The sequence below is a fragment of the Bactrocera oleae genome, chromosome 6, assembly GCF_042242935.1.
Source record: "Bactrocera oleae isolate idBacOlea1 chromosome 6, idBacOlea1, whole genome shotgun sequence".
NCBI lineage: Eukaryota > Metazoa > Arthropoda > Insecta > Diptera > Tephritidae > Bactrocera > Bactrocera oleae.
In genome coordinates, this window is record NC_091540.1 from 15,078,266 (window position 1) to 15,088,213 (window position 9,948).

The 9,948-nt window shown below is 35.5% G+C and overlaps 1 long non-coding RNA gene across 1 annotated transcript; it reads right to left on the reverse strand.

Annotated features, from left to right (window-relative positions):
* Positions 1–1,120: 1,120 nt before the first annotated feature.
* Positions 1,121–1,913, reverse strand: LOC118680538 (uncharacterized). The gene is made up of 2 exons (XR_011397154.1): positions 1,439–1,913; positions 1,121–1,346 (listed from the first exon to the last, which is right to left on the reverse strand). It is a non-coding gene; the product is annotated as an uncharacterized lncRNA (long non-coding RNA).
* Positions 1,914–9,948: the final 8,035 nt, after the last annotated feature.

Genomic DNA, 9,948 nt, shown 5'->3' on the forward strand with positions numbered 1-9,948 from the left:
TGACAATGCATCTGAAAACATGCTGACATCGCCTTCAAAAAAACTCTATTTCCGCTAGGGAATTATATCGTACTAAGAATACTGCAAAAAATAAGGTGATACTGGTGCGCGTATTTCGTCCAGTTTCCCGTTAACGTTGATCACAGCAAAGTAGAAACAACATGAGTGCTCTAAAGGAAGCTTAATAGAAATAATAGAAGCTCTCAAGATACATCATGAGTCGACGAAACCCAAAATGTCATTGTGATCTTAGAAGGTGGCTTTCTACTGTCTCATAAAAGATGGATCTTCAGGCCCCTAAAATAGCTAGACTTCGAAGAATAATAATTTTACCAGCCGAAATATGGATGGCTTGTCCAAAAATTAGAATATATAAGTTTTAAGAAAATCACACACTTAGATATGAAGACATAATTTTGTTTCAAGATTTTGCCATAAAAAACAACAAAATCTTTAAGAAAATCTTTCACTGAAAAAAAGTTTTACAGCAAGCCTGCAATAATGTGCAAACAACCGATGGTTTTTCAACAATGTAAATCGAAATATCAACACCAAAATGACAGTTTCCAAAGAAGTTAGGAAAACAAATCTGTTGCTGTATTGGTATGTGTACAAAAATTGATTTATACAACATTGGCCTGTATACTTACATGCCCAAATGCATAGACACCAATCTTATTGTTTGTTAGTGTATCTGTTTTTATTTGGATATCAAGACTTTGCTGACCCTTTAACTTGTTGACTTTGCATACAAAAACGCAAGATTCATGCGGAAAATTTTAATTTAATCTTTGAAAATTCGTTAAAACTTTCTATTTAAAGCCGATAGCATCAGCTGGTACAATGTCGGTATGTTTTCAAGCAAACACACTTGCTCAATGCATATAAAAGCTGGAGACAACAATTTTACGGGAGACTACTCCATGCTTTAACTAGTTTGATAATAGTCAGTACGATGCAAAATATTTATAAAAGGTCTGCCATAATTGGGTGTTCAGTCAATGGTCTAATAATAATAATTAATCTCGGTAACTTTTGCTCGACGTTTAGGTTCCATTTTGACACCGCTTGTTCTGAGACAAGCCTTTGTACATATAATAGTTCGTTATAATAATATCTTAAATACAAACGTCAAATATACTGGTTTGATAGCTATGCCTCGAGTAAATTACATATCTTTAAAATACACGAGTTGTATCCATTTTTGAATTTTATATAATATCAATCGCTTTGAACAACATTGCGACTTAGGGTCCATTTGAATCCTTTCTTGACAGCAGCATGAAGGAATTGAAATAAGCTCGTTTACTTCTCGGTATTTTTGCATTGCAACCATTCATAAAACACTAGATATGAATTAAGATATATTCTGTATCCAGTTACTTGAAAATGTGCCTTGCCTGTGCAAAAATATATGGAGAACCTCTGGAGAGCCTACCTGGCGTTTTTATAGCAAACTGGAGCGAATTTTTCCCATGATCTTTTAAGTTCTGGGACGGCCGTTTTTGAATCATTATTGTAACTGGTCTCTTGAACTTCTGGACCCTTCTTTTTACGTAGTTCAAAGACGCAGTTTCTTTAATTGCTGCTATGAAACCACAATTTTTCGAAGAATCGTAAAATTTACGTTGCGTTTTCATTACTAAGTCCACGTTTACCTTCTGTATATTAGACTTCAGTAATTTTAAATATCTTATCGGATGCCAGTTATAGCAGCTGTTTGGACGATGTTCATACATTTCAACACTTCCTTCTTGATTGTCCCACTTCTGCGAGAGTATGGCTTAAACACCTGGGAGCTCACACTTACAGATATTCCGCTGAGCTGGTGCGAATAGAAATAAAACGCCCAAGCTGTTTTGTATTTATCTGAAGACGCTTTGTCGACTTTTGAAATCAGATTACAGGCGTTCTTTTTTCTGTCTTCACAAAGTACTGTTTTAGTAGTATAATTTTGATCGCCCTCTTAATGATCAACCATTGAATCTAATATACTTTATATTAGATAATTTTTCTCAAAGGAGCAACAGGATAAGCCTAAATGAATGAGTTTAATGTAAGAGTGTCTATGAAAACACTTCGGACTTCTTCAACATAGATTGAAATTCGGCATTTACTTTAAGTAGAACCACAGCCCTGTTTTTACTATACCTTGAAGAATGTATCACTAAGAAGGAAACGTCGGAGACCCTATAAAGTATATATATATATAAATGATCATCGTGACACGCTGAGTCGAATATGTTCATGTCCGTTTTTCCGACCTCCTGTATATGCGCGAACTAGTTCCTCAGTTTTTGAGATATCACTCTGAAATTTTCCACCCGCCCTATTTTACTACAAGAAGCTGCTAATGTGTCAAAACCGCCGATATCGGACTTCTATAGGTTATAGCTGTCATACAATCTGATAGATCAAACTCAAGTGGGAAAACATTTTTATATGAGAAAATATCTTCTCGAAATTCGGCATAGATTATTGTCCAAAACAGTTGTAATATCTCCGAACAAATTTTTTTTCTATTGCATATAGCTGTCATACAAAGTGACTGAAAAGAAAATCAAGATACAATTTTTTTATATTTTTTTACCCTTTTTATCCACCTGTAAGGGGTACTATACTATACTTCGGTGGAGCAGAAGTGACTTTTTTTCTTGTCTCGTTCGACAGTTATCCCTCATAAATTGAGTGAAGTTTTGCCTTAATGATCAATGTACCAACATAGTTTAACGACAGCAATTATCTAAGCTATGAAAATTAGAATTGTAAAGATAGTTAAGTAAAGTCAGAAATACTGGATAGACCCACTTTCTTTGATCTCTGGTATTATTTACCATGTTCAGTTTTAGTACAGTATATTGGGCACTCACATATTCACACATACAACTACGAGCATGTCTTCACGCATCCGCACGCCACCACAAACGTTGCATACACATGTGGTGATGTTTGCTATGCGATAAAATATTTTGAAGTCGCTACTGACACGCAGGCCAACGCCCTGTCAAATCAAAACAGGCGGTGGGAGGCCGTTATCAAAATATTTCGGCATGTGCGATTTACAATACACATCCAAATGCAGAAATAAGCAAACGGTTTCGCATAAGTTGACTGGCAGACAAGCATCTACACATACACACTTTATATAAATATATGCATATACGTCTATATATGTGCATATGTATATGTATGTCAGTATGCATATGTAACTCGCAATACATATATTCAGTAGACTTTATATTGTATTCCACACACACATATGCACATATACATACAAATTGGCACAAACCCACCCACAAATCAAGCGTCAGTTTATCTTCGCATGAAATCGTCGAATGGTTATTGTAACGGTCGTTCGCATAACTGGACCGACTAACGGTCCGTCCGACCACTTTGGTGCATTTCGTCTGACCATCACTCACTTCGCCTGACTTTAACTGTCAGTTTGTCATTTAGATAGTTGTTTGGAATAGTTACAACGAATTTCTGTGTTGCTCTTGTTGCTTTGTTATTCTTTTCCCATTGTTGTTGCATTTTTGTAGTTTTACGATTTTCGTACATTTGGAAGAGGCGCAGCCACATGGAATACGAGCATGTTAGAAAGAATGTTGCTTCCTTATGGAGAGACAAGCTTCAAGATGATATGCTAGTATGCTTATTTACAATTGGATGGATCTACGAATATAATTCCATATACTAAGACCAAATCAATTTGTCTGTAGCTCTACATATTTAGTCATACCTATATTATAAAATATCACCCAATGTTGCCAATTTTCTTTTTTCTTTGCTAGAGCTTAATTTACAGAACAGATACGAACTAGATACTTTCCTCTGTTGTCAGACCTCACTATAATGAGCGCTGCCAAGAAACTTGTCTATTTTGTATCAAAAGTGAAATCGTACTGAACTATGGTACTGAAATGATCACTATAATCCGAGTTGACGAAAACTGCATTGTAACTATAATATGTTTCTGGAGGCTGAGGTGAACATAGAATAATATACATTTACACTTTCTATAAAACCTCATTTTAATTTTACCCTCTGTTATATACAGAATCTATATATGTAATTCAATATTTCCTTCTTCAATTTGTCGTTTTTAAAAGTTAGACGGCGTGTACCTCCGTCTCCTACGGGTTTCGTTAATTTACCGCTAGATATTTATTCTTGAAAACGCTTTGTACGTTTGGTCTTCAAATGAATTGGGGAATCCATAAGTTTTCACCAATTAGCGAATATAAAAGCAAACTAATATTTTATTCAAAGGAATAACTCTTACACGCTAGATGTACGAGTGCACTTAACAAGCTCTGAGTGATTTACGCCTTAAAGCACCCGGAACAGAACACTCGCATTGTCAATATTTTAGAAACATTTTTAAACCAACAACAATTTATGTACATACATACACAGATATCAGCTGCACATATCAACAAAACTCTTCTGTAAAACAAAAAAAAAAAACTACACACACGCGCGCATCCTCACATGCTTCCAGTACAAATACGAAAGGATGAACCCATTGCTCGGACGAGTATACATAAATTTCAAGCATTTCCGAAAATATAAATCGTAGCGGAATGAAACAACTGGTAGACAGACAGATAAATAGAATGACGACGAAAGACAGTTGGACAAATATAAAATAACAATAAATCTACAAAAACGAGGCAACAAAGCACGAAGGCCAGGGAGACTTCGGTTGTTTAGAGTGTATGTGCTTTACTGGAGCAAGGACAATGCCAATGCAACGTTTTAAGAATATGTGTAGACAGGAAAGGAAATAAAGAAGAACCAAAGAGGGGAGGAAGTGGGAACGGTAACATGCCAATTCAATGATTATGTAAAGGATACTGTTGTATTAGCAGTAAGCGGCGAGTTAGTGGCATGAGCTGAGCGCCCAATGGATGTCAAGTCAACAGCTTCGGGCTTTGGGTTTTCGGCTTGTTGTCTTTAGTTGTTTTTGACAGTATGACTTCTCACATGCTTACTTACTTCATACGACCATTATATATGTACGATTGTAGCTGTTTTCTATTTTGCATACTATCACGCTTGACTAACGTTACTTGTTGTTGCAATTGTTCGTTGTCTCCGCTTTTATTGTTTTTGTTGCATTGTCTATATTGTGAGTATTGTTTTAATTTCGTATTTTTTTGTGTGCAGATTTATATGTAAATCTGTCTGCAATGTGTGCAATCATATGTACAAGTATTTTAGGGTCTGCCTAAATTTTTGGCTTGAAAAACTCTTGCAAATATTTCGTGTGGGTTAAAGTTAACTCCCTTAAAACCTCAAAACATCTCGTGGTTTTTATGTAACTTAAGTATTACCTGCACCAATTTCAATAGGTTGATGTTTTATCGCTTTGACCATCCTGTTTGATGTTTAGGTATCTCCAACTCTCTTAAATTAACATCTGGCTTTTACCGGATGATCTGTCATTGTCTTATTAGGTGCCTCCATAAAACAAATGAGAACCGGTTTAAAAATATATATCTATGTAACATATGTTATATAGTTCAGTCAGTCTCAAAAAGGATGACTAAAACGTTTAAGATTCTAACGATTCTACAAACATCATGCAGCTGAAAGGTCGATTAACTAATTAAAGATCCCTTGACTACCAGTTAACATGCAGATACTCATAAAGAAATACTTATACATATGACTATTAGACGTTACCCTTCGACGATTTCGGATTAACTGTCAATATCTTGAACAATAAGTCTAGTCTAAAAGATCTATTGACCCAATTTATTTTTGGCAATACCACATACTATTAACATTCCATAATAATATTCTCTCTGAGTTTCATTAAGGCATTTACCATCATAAATAAATATGGAATAAATTTGTTATTAGTAAAATACGCTCTCTCGTTTTCATTAAGACCGGAAGGTCGAAAACCTTTGTATTAGGTATATGTCGGCTAAGCCTTCATCCGATTTAATTTTTAACATACAGGCATACTGTTACTAGGAAAGGATTTCCTCCGAATTTAAATAATATATGTATTTCACAGATTGACCGATATTTTCGAAAAAATGTTCGCTGTAGGAACTAGGTTCCATATATTCGGTATGGGGGGGGATTCTAACAATTTTTGGCCATAAGGTGGCCTACTTTAAGCGCACAATTTGGGCAACATTTTATCCTGATGCATTCTTTGGTACTTGCTTATATACTGGAATGTTAAAGGAGCAGTTGGAATTTAAAATTGTGTTATATGGGAACTAGGAGTTGTTGTAAATGTCAAGATAATATTATATACTAAATTTGGTCGATAGCGGTTGAGTAGGTCCTGATATATGGGTTTTTATCTTAATACGGGCGATGCCACACCCATCGTCTTATAAAGCCTTCTCGTACCATCTCTGGTTATCATCCGATTTCATCCATTTTTACAGGATCGGTAAGGGATTCGTTCCGAGCGAATTTGTTTACTGTGGCTTAAGTGGTTTAGGAGATATGTAGGTACATTAAACCTTTTAGAGGGCCAGGCGACCCCTATTTTTTCAAAATTTCGTTTATACACTATCTGATTTACCATCCAAAAGAGTGCAACCCTAATGTGCATTCTTACTGCCTACAATATGCTTACAAGAATATATTTGCTTTGCTTTTGTAGTTGCTTGCTGCATCTAAAAGTGATGTGAGTGTTGATTGTGGCTTCCTGATTCTTGCCACTTGTCTTTCAACTATTTCCATACAACAGCCTAACTCTTGAACCACTTGGCAGCCTCGTAAGTTTGCATGCCGTCTGAGTGGACATTCATCCCAACATCCCAACATACATAATAATTATAGTATTTCATGCAAGTTATCTGCATGCTAATACATATCTTTACATTTTGTATATTTATCCACTGTTTAGTGAGGAGGAGTGGATATAAAATGAATAATATGGCAACATGCACCATAATGATTCACATGCGTAGAAAGTGCAGTGACTTTTGTCATTGTGACTTTATCGTATGCTCGCTTTGAAATATTTACAGATTTCTGTATTCTCTCAGTTATTTTGTTGTTTCTGCAGCTGAGCTTGTTTTATATCTCCGGCATATTCGAAGTTATGTGATGTTTTGTTTACACATTTATGTTTGTGGTTGTGTGCATTGAATGGTAATTAAATAAATTTGTCCCACTTATTCCTTTGGCGGCACATTCGTGTTTGACATCTCAAAATCTAATTTAAGACGAAATATTTTTGAAATTAGTTTGCTTGAACTATTTGATGCATTAAGGCTCTATCTGGTAAATAAATGTTTTAGAAGAAAAAATATGAGAAATAACTGTGGTTTTTATACTATTCTTATGCTCGTTGATAAATTAACTCTGCGGGATTTGCAGAAATTTGATATTTTTTAATCTGAAGCTAAATGGCTTCAACTCGCCCAAGGAAAAATAACTTCTATATGGTTTCCGAGTTTGAGATCCGACTTAATATCACAATCATGTACGGCAGTTCAAACAACAAGAAGCAAAAGGAATATATATATTGTCCAACGGCCTTCAGTCGAATCAAATAGCTACTAGAGTCTTGACGGACCTAAAATATAGAATAACTCTTGTTGAAAAGGATATCGATTTCTTAAAGAACGTTAAATCTTTAATAATCACAACCATATTGTCTAACCGAATATTGTTCCCTTAGCTAATATCCATTAAGGACTCGCGCTTAATTCCTGAGCCCTGAGTAGATTATCTCACTTAATCTAGTAACAAAGTTCTACCATATAAAAATTACACTTATTAATCTCGTCACCGAGGAGATTTGAAGCTAATCTAGTCAAAATCTCCATGTGCCTCTCTGATTTAGCGCCATCTGTTTGCCAGTAGTAAAATTTATCACATTGTCACAGCTGATTTAGACACTACAAACTGAAAAAAATTAAACAAACAAATAAAGTAAAAAAAATAAAAAATTAAAGCAATATCAAGTAAAAAAGTCAAAATGGCAGAAAATAGTAGGAAAGTATTGTGGAGTGAGGCTGCCGCAGCCGATCTAATAGAGTTTGGTGAGAAAAAATGCCACAGCTTCGATAGTCTAGTCAAAAACAGCCGTTTTATAAATCTCGAACTGCAGTGAGAACAGTTTAGATTAGTGAATAAATTAAATGTAATCTCATTACTTAAAATTTTTTGTGGGAACATATTATAAGCTCTTGTAGTTCCTTTTTCTCCTGAGACGGCACAGGCGGCCCCGTCTTTGTCAGTTTCTTTCCAACATTTTTTTGATTATTTAGGTTATATAAAGCCATAAAGATCGGGTTGTGGACATAAGCTTTTTAAGTAGTTATCGAAACGATCATTACAGAGATGTGGACCTAGATTTGGTTGTTGGGAAAATGTTGATTGAGATGCTTAAATCGAAGTACTCTGCTGATTCATAATAATGATGTATAATAGGTAAAAAATATGGGTATGACTATTCGTTAAACCGAGGCTCTTTCGATAAAGATGAGTAGAAAAAGAAGACTCATGCCTTATCTTAGGTCAGAATCAGCCAAAATTATTAATAGTGTTTAAGATTTCCTCAAAGTATAGTGAATAGCTGACAGCCTATTTAAATAGCTTTCATCCACCTTGACTTTTATTCGTTATTCACGCTTGCGAAGCTTTTAGACTTTCAATTTCCGTTTGCTTAAGAAACCTATAAATGTATTATTATTTAATTTTTTTTTTTCTAAAATAAAAAAAAGTAATTATTTTTGTTGACATATCATACAACTTCACGACCCGTAAACGATTATTATGTTCTTGAGGACTTACAAAAATCCTTCCATTTCTTTTCAACTTGTCCCCTTAATTTATTGACGCATAACTTTAAAGGCTTATTTATGAAAAATTCACAAATAAAAACATTTCGCGGAGGCAACATGTGCAGTGAATGGGAAATTCCATACTTTTAGATCACAATACAAATGTCAGAGCAGTCGAGACAAGAGCAGGGGTGGGGCGCACGCAATAAAAGGCAGTGCGGAAAACAATATCCTGCAGGAGTAGACAGGAAAGAACTACGTAATACCAAACGTGAGCAGGTGAGGGGTGCAGTTTGGTAAGCTATTGCAATAATCGATTATTTTGGGCGACATTTCGGCCGATGCGCGCATATGGCGCACACGCTTCTAAACAAATAATAGAAATAACTCGTTAAATGCTTTTAATAAGAACATAAAGCATGAAGTTTACTTGAAAGCCATGCAGTTAGCATCGTTTGAGTGGGTGAAAGAAAATATTTGCGAAACGGAGTAGCAATCGCAAACGACAAAAAGAAAAATTACTTTTGCGGAAGGTTGTTTCAAAAAATGGGCAGCAATATAATGGTGGCGAAAAAAATTGAAAACGAAATGGAGTTGGGGAAGTGCGCATATAGACATATACATACATACATACGATCGATTTACGAGTCCTGCCAGTAAGAACTTGATCTATCTAAAAAAAAACGAAAATTGTGGAAAAATGGCGATTTGTTTCTCAAACTTTTCTTTTAGCTGGTTACGCTTAGTTCAGCGATGTTACAACTTCTTTAACCCGTCTAGAAGTATGTTTTCTGCAGGTCCGCAAAGGAGGACACCGTGATGAGATGATAATTCCTACTTATTCGAATTAAAATTATATGTCCTGCGAGTGACTTTTTCCTGTTCCGAATCAGAAAAAAGTCACGTGGCGCCAATGGTGGTGGATAAGGCAGATATTCGTACCCCATTCGACCAATTTGATGGCTTTGTGGATCCTCGAAAATGCTATCACCCTTTTCGTCTGATAGCACAGGCTTCGTTTTCGTCGGCGCATATCACCTATATACCTAAGTTCACTCGTTCAGCTGTTTTTTGGTCTCTGGCGTGTATTTATGGATCCATGTTTGGTCGACGATCACGAAACGGCGTTTAGCGAATTGCGCTTAAATGGTACCAAGCACTGCTGTCAAGTGAGCTC